General features: G+C 39.7%; 1 protein-coding gene across 1 annotated transcript in view; it reads right to left on the bottom strand.

Annotated features, from left to right (window-relative positions):
• LOC150091141 (FERM, ARHGEF and pleckstrin domain-containing protein 1-like) overlaps window positions 1–24,649 on the bottom strand; it is a 331,643-nt gene that overhangs the window by 264,349 nt on the left and 42,645 nt on the right. The window lies entirely within an intron of this gene.

Below are 24,649 nucleotides of genomic sequence, written 5' to 3'. Positions count from 1 at the left end.
CATGAATTGTCAAACTAATAGAGCAAGCTTATCTGCGAAAAGATCTAAACCTCCCAAGGACTTCCTAATTCATTTCACAAATATACGTGGTCTCAATTCTAATCTCAACGATGTCCATTTCTACTTGCAGTCTGCCAAACCCCATGTACTTTTTCTGACAGAATCTCAGTTATCGGTTGATTCAACTACTGCTCATCTCAGATGCCCAAATTATTCGCTGTATGATTCCTTTCGTCTCAAAGGTGGTACTTGTGCATATGTCCGTTCTGATATTCCCTGTCAGAGACTTGGCAATTTGGAATCTCCTCTCTTTGATCTTCTCTGGCTTAAAATCTCTCTACCTCATTGTGTCAAATTCATCTGTTGTCTCTACCATTCTCCCAACTCCACCAATCACTTGGAGCTCTTTGACTTCCTCTCTTTGCAACTTGACTTTCTCCAGTCCAACTTTCCTAACAGTGAAGTAATTTTCCTTGGTGATTTTAATGTTCACAACTCCAGCTGGCTTCCGTTTTCTAGTCACACCGACCCAGCAGGTCGAGATGCTGAGGCTTTTGCAATTACTAATGACTTAGCACAGATTGTTCATTTACCTACAAGAATACCGGACAATCCTAATCATACAGCCAATACACTTAATCTTTTTCTCACAAACAACCCTTCTAAGTAGATGGTCGTAGTGAGAGGTACTTTAGGCACTTCAGATCACAACTTGGTGATTGTCTCTTCTCCAATGGAACCTTTATCTCATGGCTATTCCCAACCTCGTGATGTTTGGCATTACAAGAATGCAAAATGGGATAACCTGTGAGACTTCTTTTCTTCTTTTCCTTGGTCGGATTACTGTTTCAAAACTTCTGATGTGAACGTTTGCTCAGATCGTGTCAGTGAAATTATTCTTGCAGGAATGGAATCCTTTATCCCACACTCCACTTTAAAATCTCATCCTTTATCTAAACCTTGGTTTTCCAATAAATGTGCTAAGGCTGTCCAAGAGAAGAATGTTGCATATCGTAATTGGCTTGTTTCTAATTCTTCAGTTTCATTTTCTGCCTACACCAAAGCTCGCAACAATTGTAAAGCAAATACAGATATCTACAGTTATACCCAGTTATTTATTAACAGATAAAGTACAAATAAAAGTACAAAAACCAGTAGCTTTCGGAACGCGTGTCCCTTTATCAACTGATAAGTTAATATAAAATTTGAATACATTACAAGCAAATGTGGCATGTTAATCATGCGTCATTGTTGTAGCACGTACGTGTGCTGCTTTACGCCAGTGATCATCCATCAATAAAACGGTTGTTTCTAGGATGGGATGTAGACGCATGCCTTTCTGGCGATTTATTGCCTTAGGATTGTTTATTATGTTTAGTGACTCTAGCCATAGGCGCCTATGGCTAGAGGATTACCCTCTTTTGGGGATTACCCTGACTTCTAATCTCTCTTGGCAAAAGCACATTACAAATATTGCTTCCTCTGCATCTAAAAAACTTGGTTTTCTCTTTCACTGTTGGCGTTACTTTTCTTCCAAACAGCTGCTCACTCTGTATAAATTGCAAATCCGCCCTGCCATGGAATATTGTTCCCACATCTGGGGTGGTGCCCCCAAAACCTCTCTCAGGCTTCTTGATTCCATTCAGAAGAGGGCAGTTAGGTTAATTAACGATTCATCTCTAACAGAGTCACTCCATTCGCTTTCTCATAGACGTACTGTTTCTGCTGCATGCCTCTTCTACAGATACTTCCATGGGCACTGTTCTTCTGAATTGGCTTCTATAATTCACGCTCTCTCTTTCAAAACAGTCCGAACATGTGCCGCCACCAGCCAACATCCATTTACTGTCCAACTTCAAACCCACAGAACCAAATTTTCATCTTCCTCATTTATTCATTCAACTGCCGTTTTCTGGAACAACCTTCCTTCATACGTGTTTCCTGAAAATTACAATCTACAAAAGTTCAAGTCCAATGTCAACAAATATCTTCTTTCATCTTCTCAACCTCCAACCCAAGCACGGTACTAAGTACTATAGGTTCTAATACCTCTCGTGTTTGGGGTTCATATAAAAAAAAAAAAAAATATGGAGGATGCGGAAAGGTCAGGGAATGACCACCGCATATCCCTGGAGCAATATGGCCTGAGTTGCTAATGCTCCTAAAAACCAAAATAACTAACTACCTCCCTCCATGGTTATAAGACATAAAGGTTTTAAAGCCCACCTAAAGGAAGTATGTCCCGAAGTTCTCGCAATACACTTCATTGTGTACTGAAATCATCTAGTTGCAAAAAAATATTAGTCCAGTTCTTTATCAATCTCTCAGTACAGTTATTAAAACCATTAATAAAATAAAGTCACATAGCAAAATGTGATCGCCTTTGCAGAAAATTTTGTGTTGATAGGATGTGAGGCTTCTTTTACATATAGAAGTCAGATGGCTTTCTAAAGGAAACTGTCTAACAAGATGTGTAAACCTTTTTGATATGATAATTAGTTTTTTCAAAAGTGAAGGAGCAGTAGCATAGGAACGCCTTGTGATTGGGGCAGGTGACAAGGCCACCACTGATAGAGCCACATCAGTTCTGTGCAAAGCCATTTCAATAATCGAGACTAGCTGACAAAATGGCACCCCTAGATGATGTCACATCCAGATGACGGCAGGGGGCAGGATAAAAATTAATTTTTGCAAAATGGCATTTCTTCAGAGAGCAATTCAAGCTTGCATGCATCCTTGAATCAGAGTACATACTGCATAGCAGCATAGATCTATTTCCCATCCAGAACATAGCTTTGAAGGAACCAATCAGACGACCGCTTCATCAGCGCATGCACGAATGCATAGTGAATATTCTACGATCCTGAATGAGGATGAAACAGATGATGATGGTGCGACTGAAATGGAAGTCCATGAAACGGCTCAAACAGCTGAAGTTATCTAAAAAGGATTGGAAAGTATGGAGAATAATGGACAACAGTTGGCAGAAGAAAATGATGGCAGAAATAATATTAATATGGAACATGGAAGTCTCAATTTGAATGATCCAACCACATGGAATTTTAATATCCACAAAAACGTATCTCTTATTAGCATTAAAAGAGGCATACGATTGAAGAAAGCAAGCTTATGCAGCATAAGCCAAAAAAAAAAAAAAAAAAAAATCCCCTCTCATTTCATCCCTCCATTCGATCCAAATGCCTGTCCAGCTCAGCCTTAAATTTATTTAGGCTGAGCTGGACAGGCATTTAGCTTCCACAACAAAAGATGGAGGCCTGTTCCACCAATCAACCACCCACTGGCTAAAGGCAAATTTCCACACGTCTATTCTACAAATATCTTTCCTCAGTTTGAAACTGTACCATTCAGATTCTTAGTCTGAGCAAGAGGAAGAATCCCATCAGCATTCAGCTTGCTCAACCCATTCACAAGGCCTTATACACCTCAATCAGATCACCTTGCAGGTGCCTACTCTCCAGGCACTGCAATTTGCAGAACTTAAGCCTTTCTTGGTAAGAGCACCCCTTTGTTCCCCTCACCAATCTTGTTGCCCTTATTTGTACTCATTCTAGCAACTCTACATCCTTCCTAAAATGAGGCCTCCAGACCTGTACATAGTATTCTTGGTGTGGCCTGACCATTGCCTTGTATAACAGGATAATCACCTCCCTGTCTCTGCTAGCAAAATTCCTATATATCTTTGACAAGACTCCATGACCTGCCTAGGGAGCCTGTTTGCACTGCTCAGCGAACTTCATATCTGAAGGCACAATTACACCAGATCTTTTTCACTTTCCACTTCCCTGAGTGTAGTACCACACAGTTGGTATGTTTGTCTTGAGTTAATGCTACCCATATGTAGTACCTTACATTTGTCAATATTAAACTTCAGTTGCCACTTCTCAGCCCATTTTCCCAACTTATCTAGATCCTGTTGGAGTAGCATACTGTTTTTACTGTCGTTAACAACCCTGCCAGCCTTTGTATCATCTGCAAACTTGGACATTAAACCTGATATACCTTTATCAATATCATCATTAAATATACAAACCAATAATGGGCCCAACACTGAAATCTGGGGAACTCCACTAATAACATTTGTCCACGAAGAGCAGTATCCATTGATTACCACTCACTGTCGTCGCCCACTCAACCATCCCTTTATCCATTGTACCAACTTACTCTTAATGTCATATCTATTAGTTAACGTCAATGCTATTAGTTAAGAAACACATAAAATCCAAGGAAGTGAAGCCAGTCGACATCGCTGGACAGTGAAGTGTCGAGTCAGTTTGGTGTGACATAAGCATTGGGAGATCAAAATTGAGAGTAGGAATATGCTATAGGCCTAATGACTTTGATGAGTATAATAAGAAACTGTACAGGTTGTTGTTTTTGGTTTTTAGGAGATTAGCAACTAAGGCCATATTGCTCTGGGATATGCGGTGGTCATTCCCTGACATTTCCGCATCCACCGTATTTGGTGGTGACGCACCCAAACCCCGGTCTAATCAAGAAGCGTGTGCTACGCACTGCTGCTCCTTCCCACCTGGCTACGGAGGCGCCAAACTGTACAGGGAAATAGAGTGGGCCAGTAAATCAGAGAGTCTTATAATGGGGGATTTTAATTTCCCAGATATTGACTGGAATTTGGGGGCTGGTAACTCACACACTAGCAAGGCTTTTGTGGATTTATTGGATGATTGTTTTTCTACATTAGCATGTTTGGGAGGCAACTAGAGGGAGCAATACCCTTGATTTTATTATCAGTAGTGATTCTTCATGCATTAAGAATCTGCAGATAAATGAACCACTAGGTAGCAGTGATCACAGTGTGCTGAAGTGGGATTTACTCAAGGAGGTAACTACCATTAGGGTTAAAGGGAAGGGTTATTGCTTTCGTAAAGGCGACTATGATGGACTGAGACAGTATTTAAATTCTATACAGTGGGACCAACTGATGATGTTACCAACAGCAAACTCAAAATGGGAAGCATTCAAAGAACTTATCTTGGAAGCTACTAGGCTTTACATACCAACTAAGAAATATTGTTCAAGGTTTAGGCTTAAATGGATGTCAGATGAACTAATGAGACATATGGCAGAGAAGAATAATGCATGGGATACATACAAATTAACACGTGACACAGAACCCTATGATAGATACAAGTTGATCTGTAACCAAGTTACAAAGGAGGTTAGGCAGGCGAAGGCAGATTACGAGAAATCTTTGGCAAGGGAAGCAAAGAAAAACAGAAAAACAGTTCTTTACTTATGTAAACTCTAGAAGGAAGGGGATGAATCAGATTGGTCCACTTGATATTGATGGGTCAACAGTTGATGATCCTGCTCAGGTAGCTAACAAACTAAATGAATATTTTGCATCGACATTCACACATGAGGAGTTATTCAGCGAGGGGAATGCCAGAGGTGTATTCAACTCTGGCAGTAATCTAGAGAATCTTGTAATAACTGAGAGTAAAGTGGAGGAGAAATTGTTGAAGATAAACACAAGAAAGGCACGTGGGGGTGGATGGGATCTATCCAGTTATATTAAAGGAGGCAAACCCTTAGCCATAATTATGAGACGATTCCTTGAACTCAGGGGGGGGGTACCCACAGACTGGAGATGTGCAAATGTGACCCCAATTCACAAAGGAGGATCAAAGGCTGACACAAGTAATTATAGACCTGTGAGTTTAACTTCTGTTCCAGGAAAATTAATGGAGGCATTGGTTAAAGAAGCACTGCAGGATCATCTAGACAAGACTTCAGTTATAGCTCTGACACAGCATGGTTTTGTTAAGGGGAAGTCTTGCCTGACCAATTTGATTGGATACTATGATGTAGTCACAAAAGAACTGGATGCAGGGAATAACTTTGATATTATATACTTGGATCTTAGAAAGGCTTTTGATACTGTTGCACAGGGAAGACTGCTGTACAAATTGGAGCAGTATGGCATTGGAGGCAAATTGCTGCTATGGATAAAGGGATGGTTGAAAGGGAGAAGACAGAGTGTTAATGAATGGAGACTGCTCATCGGGGACTAATGTTATTAGTGGAGTCCCTCAGGGTTCAGTGTTGGGTCCATTATTGTTTTCTGTATTTATAAATGATATTGATGATGGTATATCAAGCTTAATGTCCAAGTTTGCAGACGATACGAAGGTTGGCAGGGTTGTCAATGAAACTACTGATACTATGCTGCTGCAACAGGATCTGGAAAGGTTGAGCAGATGGGCTGAGAGGTTGCAAATGAAGTTTAACATTGACAAATGTTAAGTACTACATATGGGAAACAGCAACTGCAGAGCAATGTATCAACTCTGTGGTACTGAGGTGATTATTCCCTTGTATAAGGCAATGGTCAGGCCACACCTAGAGTACTGTATACAGGTGTGGAGGCCACATTTCAAGAAGGATGTAGATCTGCTGGAACGAGTACAGAGAAGGGCAACAAGATTAGTGAATGGAACAAAGGGGTGCTCTTACGAAGAAAGGCTTAAGTTTTGCAAATTACAGTGTCTGGAGACTAGGCACCAGCGAGGTGATCTGATAGATGTGTATAAAGCCTTGAATGGTTTGAGCATGCTCAATGCTGATGGGATTCTTCCTCTTGCTCAGAATAATCACCTGAGAGGGCATAAATTCAAATTGAGGAAAGACAGAGGTAGGATAGATGTGTGGAAATTTGCCTTTAGCCAGCGGGTGGTTGGTTGGTGGAACAGACTGCCATCCCTTGTGGTGGAGGTTGATAGCCTAAATAAGTTTAAGGCTCAGCTGGACAGGTATTTTGAACGAACAGAGGGGTGAAGTGGAAGTGGGTTTTTTTTTTTTTTTTGGCTGATGCTGCATAAGCTTGCTTTCTTGCATCAAATGCCTCTACTAATGCTAATGCTAATAAGTAAAGAACTTTTTTGTTGTTTTTCTTTGCATCTTTGCCAAAGATTTCTTGTAATCTGCCTTCGCCTGCCTAACCTCCTTTGTGACTTGATTACAGATTAGTTTATATCTGCCATAGGCTTCTGTGTCACGTGATACTTTATATGTATTCCATACATTCTTCTTCTCTGCCATGAGCCTCATTGATTCATCTGACATCCATTTAGTCCTAAACCTTGAACTGTATTTCTTAGTTGGAATGAAAAGACTAGTAGCCTCCAAAATTAAGACCCTGAATGCTTCTCTTTTAGAGTTCAAAGTTGGTAACCATCATCAGTTCATCCCACTGTACAGAATTTAAAAACTGACTGAGATCTCTGTAGTCACCTTTACGAAAGCAAAAGCCCTTCCCTTGATGCTAGTTAAGTCTAAGTAATTCCCACATCGGTACATTGTGATCACTGTCACCCAGTGGTTCCTTTATCTGCAGATTCTTAATGCATGAATAATCACTACTGATAATCAGATCAAGAGTATTATTACCTCTAATTGCCTCCTGAACATGCTAAGGTAGAAAACAATCATCGATTAAATCAACAAAAGCCTTGCTAGTGTGTGAGTGACCAACCCACAAATTCCAGTCAATATCCAGGAAATTAAAATCCTCCGTTATAAGACTCTCTCTTTCTCTCTCTCTCTGATTTACTGGCCCACTCTATATCCCTGTACAGTTTCTTAATATACTCATTAGAGTTGTTAGGTCTATAACACACTCCTACTCTCAATTTTGATTTCCCAGTGCTTGTCACACTAAACTGGCTCGACACTGCACTGTCCAGCGATGTCAACTGCTTCACTTCCTTGGATTTTATGTTTCTTAACTAATAGCATAACCCCTGCTCCCTTCCTGTCCTGTCTATCCTTCCTGTACACATTGTACTCCCCAAATTCCAATTCTGCACTGCTTATATCTGTGTGACACCACGTCTCTGGTGAGGGGAATGAAGGGATTCTCTTACCAAGAGAGGCTTAAGTTCTGCAAATTGCAGTGGCTGGAGACTAGGCACCTGCGCGGTGATCTGATTGAGGTCTTTAAGGCCTTGAATGGGTTGAGCACGCTGAATTCTGATGGGATCCTTCCACTTGTTCAGATTACCAACCTAAGGGGACATAAGTTCAAATTAAGAAAGGACAGATGTAGAATAGATGTGCGGAAATTTCCCTTTAGCCAGCGGGTGGTTAATTGCTGGAACAAACTTCCATCTGTCGTTGTGGAAGTTGATAGGTTAAATAAATTTAAGGAGGAACTGGACAGGCATTTGGAGGGAATGGTGTGATTTTTTTTTTTTTTTTTTTGGCTGATGCTGCATAAGCTCCTACACTTGCTTTCTTGCATCATGTGCCACTACTATTACTACTACTATCCCAACAATATCTGTCTTTGATGTCTTGACTAGCACTTCAAGCTCATCAAATTTATTAACTGTACTCCTAGAATTGGTGTACACGCAAGTATACATGCACCTGTTCCTACTCTTAGTTACCTTAACACAGCCCATGTATTTACTTGTTTCTCTATGACTCCCAGCAGTCCTGGAAATCACCATTACATTGCTTTCCAGGCTGCTGCTCATTCTAATAGCAGTGCAAGAATCACTTTTTCCTCTGCCTGTGGCCACTGTTAACCTTTTAGTCTGAGTATCCCCCTAAGTTAGCAGTTTTCCGACCCACCGAACACTGCCTCGATAGTCAGCAAATATTCTTGCACCCTTTCTATTTAAGTGTACCCCATCCCTGTAGAAGCAGTCTCTCCTGTCAATAAGCACAGACCAGGTTGAAAAAAAATTCTACCCCTTGAGCCTTGCACAATCTCTCCAGACCCAAATTGATCGACAAGGCTCTCATGGTATATTCCCTCCTATCGTGTCTGGACAGAATTGCAGACACTTTCGCATTCAACCCTAACTCACGACTTTTTTCAACACTGATTTGTACTCGTTGAGTAAATCTGCATATCTTACTCTTAATGTCATTAGTTCAAATGTGTACAACAACATCACCTTTTGTGCCCTACAGCGTCATCAACATTTGCCCCTGGCAGACATACTCTGGTCCTGTTCCATCGATCCTTCTTGCATAGTATATTCCCCATCTCCCTGACAATAGAGTCAACAACAATAACTAGTTCCTTTTGGACCAGTGCATTTTGCCTTGGAGATTGCCTCCATTTTGCCTGATGCACAGGAGTGAGCTCTGTTGTTGAGTTGGGCAGCTGAGAGCTTGATGAGCCCCTCATATTAATTTCTTCGAGAGAATTTACCCTACACCTCAAGCTCTCATAGATGCCCATCAGAACACTGAGTTGTCCTAATTTCTCGACACTCTAGACACCTAGCACACACAAAGGCATCCTTCTTGGCTAGATCATGTCCTGTTTTAGAAAGGTCGGAAAACATTTCACACTTCACACATTTTTTGAGTCTGTGATGTGTTAGAGAATTGCTCCCTTCATTTCTCCCCCGAGTCCCACACCACTCTCGCTAGTCTGTGATCTTTGCTCTAGTCTGGGTCATGATTTCCGTTTAAATACAATTTAATTAACAATGAATTTCAATAAGATTAATATTATTTTTGATTAATTGATAATACCATAATATGCTAACAGATTCCTAATACAGTGCTTTGTATTATGATATCAAGTTTACTTTATGCCTTAAGCTATCAGTTCGAGATATATCCGTTAGGCTATTTCTCATTGACTGCAATATGGCAGCTAGTTCAACAATATTGGTGCCAACGCCGGGAGTCATAACTTCCAAAAATCACCGGTTAAATGTTAAATTCAAAATTAGAAGCTAATGAACGCTACTAACCTATTTAATATCTCTGTAAAACACAATGTACTATGTTAATTAATGAAGAATACAGTAAAAATTAAAAATACTTATCCCTTTAAAGCAGCCAAAAATCCACTGAATGCAAACTTCCTAGTCAGTTCTCAGTGAAAAAAAAAAAAAAAAAAAAAATCATGGTACTGAACATAGTGTTAAATACATATCCTGTCACTAATGATCGAGGTTTCAATAATTCGTGGAAATACAAAAATGAAGGTATTGAAAAACAAGGGGAGGAATTGGTTATTTTATTGCAAAAACAAAGATGCAATATTGTTTTCCATGCCTCTTATTTGTATCTGGCACAAATAATGTTCCAGCTTGCAGCTCAGATGGATTTCAGGACAGGAAACACCTAAATTCAAACATTTTATTTCAGTAGAATTCATTACAACACAAACAATTTCACAAAATGGAAATTATTAGAAAATGATCTTCAAAAAGGTGGACTAATTGACGACATTGCACAAGCAGCTCTAAGAAGTAAAATTTCAAAGTGTGGCAATATATTGAAAATAATATAAAATGTGTATTGTTCTGTGCTGAAAATATTTGACATTTTGTGGACATGCTAGTAATATCGATACCAAATCAAAAAATTGTGGTATACTTTTAAATTTGACCAAATTTATCAGCCAATTTGATGTTGGTATGAAAAATGCTCTAGAATTGCATATTAAACACCACACTATTTATTGCAAGTAATTCAGAATGAAGTTATTAATTTGTTATCGTCAGAAGTATGAAGTGAAATAATAAAGGAAATCCAAATAGCTAAATATTATAGTATAATATTTGATAGCAATCCAGATGTATCACACACAGATCAATTAATAGAAATTATTTGGCATGTAAAATTTTCAGACGATAAATATACAATTGAAGAAAGATTCATCGATTTCATAAACACAACTGAAAAAATGGGGGAGGGAGAGAATTGCATCAGAAATTAAGGAAAGACTAATTAAAGATGGCCTATTAATTGAAAATATAGGTGGTCAAAGCTACGATAATGGTGCCAATATGTCGGGAAAGTACAAAGGTGTCCAAGCCATATTTCAAAAGGAGAATTCCCTTGCTCGGTATATTGCATGTTGTGCACATAATCTTAATTTGATAGGCATATATGCAGCCAGCATTAATGCAGATGTGAAATTTTTTGGAACTATACAGTCATTGTACAATTTCCTCTCTTCGTCTACTAGTAGATGGGAAAAACTATTATCGGTCATAAAAATCAGCCTGAAGAGATGTACCGATACAAAATGGTGTTCAATAGTAAATGCCATAAGTGGCGTATATGGGCAACTCTAACAGATTATTCTAATATTAGATGAAATGAAAAATGATTATTTACTTAGTGATACGTTATCTCTTGCTAAATCATTGCGCCGTCAAATGAGCAGTTACAAGTTTATTGAGTTTTTAAGCCTGTGGAATTTGATACTGGAAAGGATAAATAGAGTCAACATATCACTGCAAAAAAAAAAAAAAAAAAAATCAGATATTTATTGATCATCTGTATTAATTAAAGGACTCTTAGATATTTTTAAAGATCTAAGAAATAATGAAATTTATGTTTATACTGAAATTGAGTAAACTTGCAAAAAATGAAAATGGTACCAGTGGAAAAGAGGAAGGCAAAATGGAAAAAAAAAAATGCCAGGTGTGAATGGTGAAGATGAGCCATTCCAGCCTGCTCTGAGCTGGAATGGCTCCAAGCTCGAGAGAGTAGAGCACGTGAGCCCATTCCAGCTCAGAGGAAGCCAGGGACACCAAAGTTTCTAGAGTAAAAGCTGACCTCACCAATTGTGGACACCCAGCCCATGTGTTAGACAGGTGCTTACTACAAGCACAAGAGCTTGCAACTCACCCGAGGCCCTTGTCCCCTAGTGACAGTGAACCTACTGCTTATATTCTGTATTACTTGGGCGCCTCAGACCAGATTTCTAAGATCCTGCGTGAGTACTGCATGAAATGCATACAACTTCCTGGTAGGACTCTACAATCTCTGATCTCGAGATTAAAAATACACATCACCCCTCTCTTATGCAGTGGCATTATATACTGAATTACTTGCCACGATTGCAGTGGCCACTATGTAGGGGAAAGCTCCAGATGAGCTTTCCCCTACATAGCAGCCGCCAGGACCGCCTTGCGGAACATGACAGGTCCATCTGCATAGGTGACTCTGAACACGCTGAAATTGCAGAACATCTTTGGTCAACTCATCATGGCCTCAACCCCAGGTGCAATAGTGAGGTGATCTATCAATCTTAACACTACTATCACCACCTATAGTTAGAGTCCCTAAATATATCCAGCTGTCACCAAGTTTTAAATCGCAGCAGAGGTACAAGACTACACTCAATTTTGGAGTCAGTAGTTTTGAAACACGACAAATGCTGGCAGCAATCCCATATGCGCATCTCGCACCAACAACAATCGCCTGATCTGGCCTAGTAAATGACTGAACACTCTCGCATTCATGTACGTGCTCTCCAAGTCATCTGATCATGCACAGCATGTTTAGTATAATTTATTCCATTTCTAAAGTTTTATGTTATATTCGCATTTCTGTATGTATGTACCTTTCTTGCTGAGGAAGGGCTTCGTCACCCTGAAAGCTACTTGTCGAATTAAAATTTATTTATTTTAGTTAGTGCTTCCACTGGCTCTGCTGTATTCTCTTCTTCTAAACCATGGAAACCAGTGCCATAGGCCCATTCTCTTCCTTCACTGAAAAACTGCAAATATTTGAAAGCAATTTAATGAGAAAACAATTTCATGGTATGCAAGAATTAGCTGAAATCAATAAATCATCACCGATCATCACATGATGATCTTAAAGCCTCCCATACATACTTGGTTAAAATGTGCAGTTAACTGTAAAAAAAACTGCACAGAGTACCTGAGCTTCGTGGCAGAGTCATCTAAAACACTGAATGAAAAACTGAACCGAGGGTCCTATATATATACGGCATAAGTTTCAGATCAGTTTTATCATTTTGTTCAGTGCTTTTGTGAGTTCAGGGTTGCCACGAGTAGAAGTAAAGGGGTCATTTGTTTGCTTGCCACACCATAAAAATGGTGTGCATCAGCAGATGTTCCCAATCATTTTGAGTCATTCACTTTTTTAATTCCTTGTGAAAAGTTGGGCACAAGGGATTAATTTTTTTCACTGCACTTTCTCTCATTGCTTCTGGCTCTATAGCTCTTGATTTGTCTATGAGTGTATCATACGCCACTGCTTTTTCCACTCGGTTACTGTAAAAAATATGTTCCACAGTACGGGTAAACCTTTGTGCCACAGTTATAGCAGGGAAACTGTATTTCCCTGATATAACTGCGCATTTACCTGCATGGATCTCGACTTGTTTGATCAATTCTACGAACTGTGTAAAATTCACAAGTTACTTAGTTTTTCCTTCAGTTACAATGTCACACAGTTAAAATGCACATTTTAACTGACCGTGTATAGAAGCTTTAAGGATTATTCAGATCATTTGTGTTCTTTAACATATTGACTGCCAAGCTAATTTAAGAACAAAATTCCCACAGGGCCAAAAAATATTAAGTAAAAAACTTAATTAGTAATTCTAAAATAAATATTGTAATGTCAGTGTTATGTCGTTGTTTCGCTTAAAATATCAAAAAACAGTCCATTTTTGTGTCACATATATGTGGCCGATGTGGCCCAGTAGGTTACTTTATTTCTTGAGAAGCCATGTCAGCCACATATGTGTCACGCTATCATGGAACACATATGAAGGTCATTTGTGATTAGTTTATTGTACACGCGGCGCATGCTGAAATAAACTAATTGCAATAAAATAAACTCACAAAAGTCGCAATTAGTTTGTCAGCATTAGCATTAGTAGAGGCATATGATGCAAGAAAGCAAGCTTATTCAGCATCAGCCAAAAAAAAAAACACACACACCACTCCCATTTCACCCCTCCGTTCACTCAAAATACCTGTCCAGCTGAGCCTTAAATTTGTTTAGGCTATCAACTTCAACAACAAGTGATGGAAGTCGGTTCCACCAACCAACCACCCGCTGGCCAAAGGCAAATTTCCGCACATCTATCCGACATTCGTCCTTCCTCAATTTGAATTTATGCCCTCTGAGCTGATTATTCTGAGCAAGATGAAGAATCCCATTGGCATTGAGCATGCTCAAACCATTCAAAGCCTTATACACCTCTATCAGATCACATCGCCGGTGCCTAGTCTCCAGACTCTGTAATTTGCAAAACTTAAGCCTTTCTTCGTAAGAGCAACCTTTTGTTCCATTCACTAATCTTGTTGCCCTTCTCTGTACCCGTTCCAGCAGCTCTACATCCTTCTTGAAATGAGGCCTCCAGACCTGTATACAGTACTCAAGATGTGGCCTAACCATTGCCTTATACAAGGGAATAATCACCTCCTTATCCCTGCTAGCAAAATTCCTGTATATCATTGACAAGACACCATGAGCTACTCTTGCAGCTCGTCTGCACTGCTCAGAGAACTTCATATCTGCCTGCACAATTACCCCCAGGTCCTTTTCATTCTCCACCACTGTCAGTGTAGTACCGCAGAGTTGATACGTTGCTCTGGGGTTACTGTTTCCCATATGTAGTACTTTACATTTGTCAATGTTAAACTTCATTTGCCACCTCTCAGCCCATCTGTGCAACCTTTCCAGATCCTGTTGCAGCAGCATAGCGTCAGTGGTGTCCTTAACAACTCTGCCAACCTTTGTATCATCTGCAAACTTGGACATTAAACTTGATATCCCATCATCCATATCATTCATAAACACCGAAAACAACAATGGACCCAACACTGAACCCTGAGGAACTCCACTAATAACATTAGTCCACGTTGATTGTGTGTGTGAGTATTTGTTAGAGATTGTGTGAAAACAAGTTCGTTAGCACACTGTATTATCCATTACATTGTGTTGTGTTTCTCCACAAATTTGTACAAGTGTGTTGTAAAAAAAAAAAAAAAAAAATCTAAAAGCAATGACAAAGAAAATTACTAAAAGAAGACAAACTGAGAAAAACTGCTGAAAATCTTAGTAGTAGTTCTGAAGATGAAAAAAAAGATTTTGACTCTGATGGTTCGGTATAAGATCCTGACTGAGATATTTCTTCAAATGAAGAAGATACTAAAATACCAGAAAACATTGAAGAAGACTAGATGGCAAAAGTACTTCAAGACTAGATGGTACTTCAAGACTAGAAGGCAAAAGAAAACACTGATGAGCAATTTGAAAAGACTGAAGAACCTGAGATTGAAACAACTGAAACAAATGAAGCTATTGAATGAACTGATACAAAGGACACCAAAAAAGATTTGATTTTATAGACAAATTGAGACTGCAAATAGACGTATCAAGAAATATTACTCATCTTGAGGCGTTTTCATTATTTTTTGATGAAGTAGTCATAAATCGTATTGTAACAGAAACAAACAGATAAGCCGAACAGAAAATTCAGAATACCTGAGCTTTGTGGCAGAATCATCTAAAAAGTGGGTTCCAATAACTGCTGATGAGATGAGAAAGTTTTTAGGGGCTTCTTACATGGATGGGACTAGTAAGTTGGGCAGTATTGCATCTTACTGGTCAACCAAACCTATCTACAAAAATAACTTCGTAACAGAAATGTCTCGCAACAGATCTGAATTGTTGTCTCATTCACTTTTCAGACAATGAAACTGCCATTCCAGGGGACAGACTCAGTAAGATACAACACCTGATAGATGTTTTGCAGCTCAAATATCGGAAAATATTTTTCCGCAGCCAAGAATACATCATTGACGAAACTCTTATTCCATGGAGAGGCAGGCTGATATTCCGACAATATGTACCAAAAAAAAAAAGCTCCCAGATATGGAATCAAGCTGCTCAAGCGGAATCAAGTTATGTGGGGGAGCACACTAAGGCAATAAGAAATGCGGAGTATGGTAAGTCCGCCGTGACCGAGCATTTTTGGGAGAAGCAGCACCAGATCTCCCCGGGATGATGCTATCATCACCGATCGGGCACATAAATTCTGGGACCGCAAGTGGCTCGAGAGTTTGCGGATCTGTTCCACAGTGAACATTAATAGAGATAGAGGAACGCGGATCCATCACCTCTTTGAGGCTACTATCCTCAGAAGGGATGAACGGTTCCATATGACCCACTCCCGAGCCATTTCCGGTTCCATACCACAAGAGAACGGAACACGTGATGAATACTGTGAACCTGCTGGTATTTAAAGACGCACTGCAGAACAAAGAAAATACCGCTGAAGAAGAAGGCAGGAGCCTTCAAAAGCTATGGTTTTATCGCTTTTAATTTAGTATATTTTAATGTGTTTTTATTAGCATTAGCATTAGTAGAGGCATTTGATGCAAGAAAGTAAGCTTATGCAGCATCAGCCCAAAAAAAATAAAAAATTAAAAAAAAAATAAATAAATAAAAAATAACCACTTCCACTTCACCCCTCTGTTCGTTTGAAATACCTGTCCAACAGTATCAACTTATTTAGGCTATCAACTTCCACGACAAGGCATGGAAGTCTATTCCACCAACCAACCACCCGCTCGCTAAAGGCAAATTTCCTCAAGTCTATCCTACATCTGTCTTTTCTCAATTTGAATTTATGCCCTCTCAGGTGATTATTCTGAGAAAGAGGAAGAATCCCATCAGCATTGAGCATGCTCAAACCATTCAAGGCTTTATACACCTCTATCAGATCACCTCGCCGGTGCCTAATCTCCAGACACTGTAATTTGCAAAACTTAAGCCTTTCTTCGTAAGAGCACCCCTTTGTTCCATTCACTAATCTTGTTGCCCTTCTCTGTACTCGTTCCAGCATTTCTACATCCTTCTTGAAATGAGGCCTCCAGACCTGTATACAGTACTCTAGGTGTGGTCTGACCATTGCCTTATACAAGGGAATAATCACCTCCTTATCCCTGCTAGAAAAATTCCTATATATCATTGACAATACACCATGAGCTACTCTTGCAGCCCGTCTGCACTGCTCAGAAAACTTCATATCTGCCTGCACAACCACCCCCAGGTCCCTTTCATTCTCTACCACTGTCAGTGTAGTACCAGAAAGTTGATACGTTGCTCTGGGGTTGCTGTTTCCCATATGTAGTACTTTACATTTGTCAATGTTAAACTTCATTTGCCACCTCTCAGACCATCTGCTCAACCTTTCCAGATCCTGTTGCAGCAGCATAGTGTCAGTAGTGTCCTTGACAACCCTGCTAACCTTTGTATCGTCTGCAAACTTGGACATTAAGCTTGATATACCATCATCAATATCATTTATAAATACAGAAAACAATAATGGACCCAATACTGAACCCTGAGGGACTCCACTAATAACACTAGTCGACGATGAGCAGTGTCCATTGATTACCACTCTCTGGCTTCTCCCCCTCAACCACCCCTTTATTCATAGCAGCAATTTGCCTCCAATGCCACACTGCTCCAATTTGTGTAGCAGTCTTCCATGTGCAACAGTATCAAAAGCCTTTCTAAGATCCAAGTATATAATATCAAAGTTATTCCCTGCATCCAGTTCTTTTGTGACTGCATCATGGTATCCAATCAAATTGGTCAGGCAAGACTTCCCCTTAACAAAACCATGCTATGTCTGAGCTATAACTGAAGTCTTGTCTAGATGATCCTGCAGTGCTTCTTTAACCAGTGCCTCCATTAATTTTCCAGGAACATATTGTTCTTAACCCAGTATATTTTAATGTATATTTCATATATTTTAGTTGTAAAGTTAAATATAATTTATTGTAAATACAGGCAAATATAATTTATTGTAAATACAAGCAAATATAATTTATTGTAAATACAGGCAAATATAATTTATTATAAATACATAGTTATCAAGATTCCAGTTTTCGTTTTCGTTGTGTTTTATTTCTACATAAGGTTGGTGAAAAATATTTAAAACTACAATATAAATAAGCTGTTCAAGTTTTGTTCCACTGAAGGATATACCAGGTCGAGTAAGATTTATTCAGTTAAATCTGAAAATTGTATAAAATCCATATGTTTAGCTGCAAAGAATTATAGCAAGGACTTCTAAATAAAGGGCGCACCTCGTACGTACAACAATTTTCATACGAGCTACCATCTGGCATTATCATTTCTTCATCAAAAAACTCACATTGTTGGTATGTTACGAGACAGTAAAAAATTTATGCCTAAAGATGTCATGTATTCAAAGCTAAATAAAGGGGAGATGATCACCAAGGAAGAAAAAAAAATGGAATTATTGATCTAAAGTGGTGAGATGCTCAAGATATGAGACTACTAACAACAATTGGGTACGGGACATGATATTGCCATGGGTGATGTCTTTGTGTGTGTGCAATGGAAGGGGTGTAAGGAAATCAGGAGACAACTCAGAGTTGTTATGGGCCTATATGAGAGCTTGAAGGACAGGATGGATGCCCTCGAAGGATCTAAATTGAGGGGCCCATCAAAGCCAGAGGTCATCACTTGGTCATCACGCAACAAAGTGGCAACCCCCAAGGCAGAATGCGCTGGTCCCACAGGAACTAGTAGTTGTTGGTGACTCTATTGTCAGGGAAATGGGGAACATGCTTTGTAAAAAGGATAGATGGAACAGGACCAGGGTATGTCTGCCAGGGGCAAAGGTTGATGACATTGTAGAGTGGATATCATCTTTTAAGGACACAAAAGGTGATATAGTTGTACATGTTGGAACTAATGATATTAAGAGTAAGACCGGCAAAATTACTTAACAAGTACAGGTCACTGTTGAAAAAAAGCCGTGAATTAGGGTTGAATTTGAAAGTGTCTGCAATTCTGCCCAGACAAGATAGAAGGGAGTATATGATGAGAGCCTTGTCGATCAATTCGCCCTGGAAAGACTCAAGGGTTAGAATTTTTTTCAGCCTGGTCTGTACTTGTTAACAGGAGAGACTGCTTCTACAGGGATGGGATACACTTAAATAGAAAGGGTGCAAAAATATTTGCTGATGCTATCGAGGCAGTGTTAGGTGGGTCGAAAAACTGCTAGCTTGGGGGGATACAAGGACTAATAGATTAACATTAGCCACTGGCAGAGGTAAAAATGATTCTTGCACTGCTTCTATTGGAATGAGCAGAGGCCTGGAAAACAAGGTGCAGAATATTTCAGAGACTGCGGGAAGTCATTGCGGTACAAGTAAACACATGGGTTGTGTTGAGGTAGCTAAGAATAGGAACAGGTGCATGTATACTTGCGTGTACACCAATGCTAGGAGTTTGGTAAATAAATGTGATGAATTTGAGGTACTGCTCAAAACATCAAAGGCAGATATTGTTGGGATATCAGAGACATGGTGTCACACAGATATAAGGAATGCAGAACTGGAATTTGGGGAGTACAATGTGTACAGAAAGGATAGACAGGATAGGAAAGGAGGAGGGGTTATGCTATTAGTAAAGAAACACATAAAATCCAAGGAAGTGAAGCAGTTGACATCGCTGGACAGTGCAGTGTCGAGCCAGTTTAGTGTGACAAGCATTGGGAGATCAAAATTGAGAGTAGGAGTGTGCTATAGGCCTAATGACTCTGATGAGTATAATAAGAAACTGTACAGGGAAATAGAGTGGGCCAGTAAATTAGAGAGTCTTATAATGGGGGATTTTAATTTCCCAGATATAGACTGGAATTTGTGGGTTGGTCACTCACACACTAGCAAGGCTTTTGTGGATTAATGGGATGATTGTTTTCTACACCAGCTTGTTCGGGAGGCAAATAGAGGGAGTAATACTCTTGATCTGATTATCAGTAGTGATTCTTCATGCATTAAGAATCTGCAGATAAAGGAACCACTAGGTGACAGTGATCACAGTGTGCTGAAGCAGGATTTACTGAAAGAGGTAACTACCATCACGGGTAAAGGGAAGGATTTTTGCTTTCGTAAAGAAGACTACGATTGTCTGAGACAGTATTTATATTCTATACAGTGGGACCAACAGATGATGTTACCAACAGCAAATTCAAAATGGGAAGCATTCAAAGAACTTATCTTGGAAGCTACTAGGCTTTACATACCAACTAAGAAATATTGTTCAAGGTTTAGGCCTAAATGGATGTCAGATGAACTAATAAGATATGGCAGAGAAGAAAAATGCATGGGATTCATATAAATTAATGGGGGACATGGAAGCCTGTGATAGATATAAGCTGGTCTGTAACCAAGTCACAAAGGAGATTAGGCAGGCAAAGGCAGATAATGAGAAATCCTTGGCAAAGGATGCAAAGAAAAACAGAAAAGAGTTCTTTACCTATGTAGAAGGAAAGGGATGAATCAGATTTGTCCATTGGATATTGAGGATCCTGCTCAGGTGGCTAACAAATTAAACGAGTATTTTGCATCTACATTCACACATGAGGAGTTATTCAGGAAGGGGAATGTCAGAGGTGAAGTAAACTCTGGCAGTGAGCTAAATGATTTTATAATAACTGAGAGGAAAGTGGAGGAGAAATTGTTGAGGATAAACATAAAAAAGGCACCTGGGGTGGATGGGATCTATCCAGTTATATTAAAGGAGGCAGCAAAGGAAGTAAGCAAACAGCCAAATGCGCAAATCTGACCCCAATTCACAAAGGAGGATCAAAGGCTGACACAAGTAATTATAGACCTGTGAGTTTAACTTCTGTTCCAGGAAAATTAATGGAGGCACTGGTTAAAGAAGCACTGCAGGATCATCTAGACAAGACTTCAGTTACAGCTCGAACACAGCATGGTTTTGTTAAGGTAAAGTCTTGTCTGACCAATTTGATTGCATATTATGATGCAGTCACAAAAGAACTGGATGCAGAGAATAACTTTGATATTATATATTTGGATCTTAGAAAGGCTTTTGATACTGTTGCACATGGAAGACTTCTGCACAAATTGGAGCAGTGTGGCACTGGAGTCAAATTGCTGCTATGGATAAAGGGATTGTTGAGGGGGAGAAGACAGAGAATGGTAATCAATGGACACTGCTCATCATGGACTAATGTTATTAGTGGAGTCCCTCAGAGTTCAGTGTTGGGTCCATTATTGTTTTCTGTATTTATAAATGATATTGATGATGGTATATCAAGCTTAATGTCCAAGTTTGCAGATGATAGAAAGGTTGGCAGGGTTGTTAAGGACACTATGCTGCTGCAACAGGATCTAGAAAGGTTGAGCAGATGGGCTGACAGGTGGCAAATGAAGTTTAACATTGACAAATGTAAAGTACAACATATGGGAAACAGTAACCCCCAGAGCAACGTATCAACTCTGTTGTTGGACAGTGGTAGAGAACGAAAAGGACCTGGGGGTAATTGTGCAGGCAGATATGAAGTTCTCTGAGCAGTGCAGACGGGCTGCAAGAGTAGCTCAAGGTGTCTTGTCAATGATATACAGAAATATTTCTAGCAGGGATAAGGAAGTGATTATTCCCTTGTATAAGACAATGGTCAGGCCACACCTTGAGTACTGTATACAGGTCTGGAGGCCTAATTTCAAGAAGGATGTAGGGCTACTGGAACGAGTACAGAGAAGGGCAACAAGATTAGTGAATGGAACAAAGGGTTGCTCTTATGAAGAAAGGCTTAAGTTTAGCAAATTACAGTGTCTGGAGACTAGGCACCGGCGAGGTGATCTGATAGAGGTGTATAAAGGCTTGAATGGTTTGAGCATGCTCAATGCTGATGGGATTCTTCCTCTTGCTCATAATAATCACCTGTGAGGGCATAAATTCAAATTGAGGAAAGACAGAGGTAGGATAGATGTGTGGAAATTTGCCTTTAGCCAGCGGGTAGTTGGTTGGTGGAACAGACTTCCATCCCTTGTTGTGGAAGTTGATAGCCTAAATAAATTTAATGCTCAGCTAGACAGGTATTTCGAACTAACGGAGGGGTGAAATGGGAATGGGTTTTTTTTTTTTTTTTTTTTTGCTGATGCTGCATAAGCTTGCTTTCTTGCATCATATGCTAATGCTAAAGCAAGCCCCAGAAATGGTTGATGGACCCTCCACCAGTAAAGGAAAACAAAAAGAAGCCAAACAAAAACCACTTCCTATTCTAACATATAATAAAGGAAAAGTAGGCACTGATCTGTCAGACCAAATGGGTTCATATGCCAGAATGCTAAGAATGAGGATTGTTTGTTATTTGTTTTTTTTGGATTAACTAAAGCCATATTACTCTGGGATATGCGGTGGTCATTCCCTGACCTTTCCGCATCCTCCGTATTTGGTGGTCATGGGCTCGAACCCCGGTCTAATCAAGAAGCGTGTGCTATGCACTGCTGCTCCTTCCCACCTGGCTACGGAGGCGCCAAGAAGAATGGGGATAAAGTGGTACCACAAATTAGCGATATAGTATATACTTGTTATATCGCTTGTGAATGTCTATGTGGTGTTTAAGAGTGCCACATGACAAAATATAAAGATGAGAAGCTTTCAGGAAAAGATAGTTACAGATTTACTAAATATAGCACAGAAAGAGAAACGTGAAAAGCCAAAAAGTGGTAATATTCATATATTAACTATAAAATTCGACACAAACAAGAAGAAAGTTAGAAGAAAGTGCATTTTTTGTTATGCAAAATTAAAAGAGTCAGAAGGGAGATCAGTTGCTAGCAGAAAGAGGAAAAGAGTTTGGACGTATCGCTCAGACTGTATTCATCAGCCTTTCATGTGTTTAGAGTGTTTTAGACAACACCATAAATCTTCATAATTTTGTAATTGTAAAATTCATATAATAAAGGATTTTTAAATGATGACCAGTTACTCGCTTATATTTTTCTCATAGCACTATGCAAACATGTATCACCAGAGGCCACGCTTTTCAAAAATAATGTAAATTTCCAACAACTGTCAGAGCTATACATCCGATGCAGCTCCAACTGAAACAGAGGGTGTTGCAAATAAACGTCCGACGCGGCAGTCAACTTTTACAGTCAAAGTAAAAGGTGAAATGAAAAACAGATTTTCGGATTTATTTTCTTTTGAAGTGAAGTCATGGATGTTAGATACAATTGGATGTTATGCCAGGTCTGCTAGTGAAGAAATTCAAGAATTCACTGAATTAAAATATAACAAAGAATGCAAATATAAATTCGAAAAAGGTGGAATGGCTGAGTTGTGGGGATCAAAAACAACTAAACTTCTTTACCCAACAACGTGGTCTGAAATGGCCAAAGTACTTCTTTGTTTTCCAACATGTTATATAGTTGAAGGTAGTTTTAGTTCAGTAAATAGAATATTAACAAAGGAAAGAAACAGAATTGATATATGTAAAAGAGGAGACATTAGCATTAAACTTATGAACATCGTACTGAACATTGAAATTTTAGCTAAGAAGCATCAGCCTCGGGGATCCTGAGCCTGATGCTTGTCTAAAAAGCCCTTTAGGGAGTGATATTAAAGAAAGGTTGAGAAACTGGTCTAGATGTACCAGAGGTCCCAATATGTGCCAGCTGAACATGCCCCAGACCATTACCAACTGTTTACCTGCCTGAACAGTTCCTTGTTGACATGACGAGTGCATAGCTTCCGCCAGATACGCACCTTTCCTTCGGCCCAAAATAACTGGAAATGGGCCTCATCGGACCAGGAGACCCGTCTCCAATCATCCAAGGTCCAGTGCCAATGTTCTTTCATCCAGTTGAGGCGTAGAGTCCTGTGTAGTAGTCCTGTGTGTAGGCTCCCATAACCTATTGCGGCTAATGATCGCCTGATGGTCTTGGTGGAGACATTTCAGGCACCTCCATCGTTGAAATTGGAGGTGATTTGTGCCACTGTCTGGTTGGCTGAAACAATGTGAGATATACATCGACGGCCACGTCCATCCACCACCTTTCTCCGCCCACAGCACTGTCCACTGTCCACGATGGGATGTTATTCAGGAAACAGCATATTCCAGATACATGCTTGATACTGTCAAATGGCAAGTGTAATCTCTGTACCACCTCCATGATAGAGTGACCCATGCGTCAGGCACCCACTATCATCCCTCTTTCAAAGTCAGTTAACTCACATTTATCCATACTGACATCAAATTACCATCTACGTGAATGCAGTGTACCTATAAATAGCATTACGGGCTTTCTGGGTTATGAAACGATCTCTGTAGAGCACTCAACAAGGAAAGAGTCAGAAAATTTCTCCTCTACTACTTTAGTTCTATCATCAGTTATGGTATAGAAGTTTGGTTGGCTGCTCCTATGTCCAGTCTGAAGGTACTCTGGGGTCTGGAATTCTGGGTCCTAAAGTGGGCCAACAATTGGGCTCACTTACCCCATACAACATCAAAATCACAGTTCTGCATAAATCTGAGATACACCCCGGCCCAGCACCTGGCATATGCAGGAAGCTCACAATGGCACTTAATTTATGCTCCGCTGCTCTCGACTTCATTAATATCTGGGAAATTGTAGGCTGGGAAATCCCTGGTAGAGCCCTCAGAAACCATCCAGTGCTCTGTTCTAACCTGCAGAAGCTCTCGACCTTCAAGCGACACTTCCCGAACAGCATCATCGGCACGCTGAACTCCACAAACATTGATTTGGATGTATGGTCCAGAGATTCTGTCTACAGAGAAGAAAAGCGTAAATCCATAGTGAAGTGCAGTCAGCATTCCTGCAATTGTCGGTGGAATAACTCCCAGTGAAAGTTTCCGGACTGTCTCAATGTGTTGCAGCTTGGATATAATAACTATAAAATCTATGTACTATAATGCAATATAAGCTCTGTATAATCAATCTATTATAATAACTATAAAATCCATTGATTGCAATGTTAGCTGTGTATATTGCATTGTCTATGTATTTGCTGTGTACATAAAATCAGTACATAAAGAACT

This window comes from Mastigoproctus giganteus, chromosome 1 (assembly GCF_048544385.1).
Source record: "Mastigoproctus giganteus isolate SK-2022 chromosome 1, ASM4854438v1, whole genome shotgun sequence".
Lineage (NCBI taxonomy): Eukaryota > Metazoa > Arthropoda > Arachnida > Uropygi > Thelyphonidae > Mastigoproctus > Mastigoproctus giganteus.
This window is presented reverse-complemented; position numbering and strand designations above follow the sequence as displayed.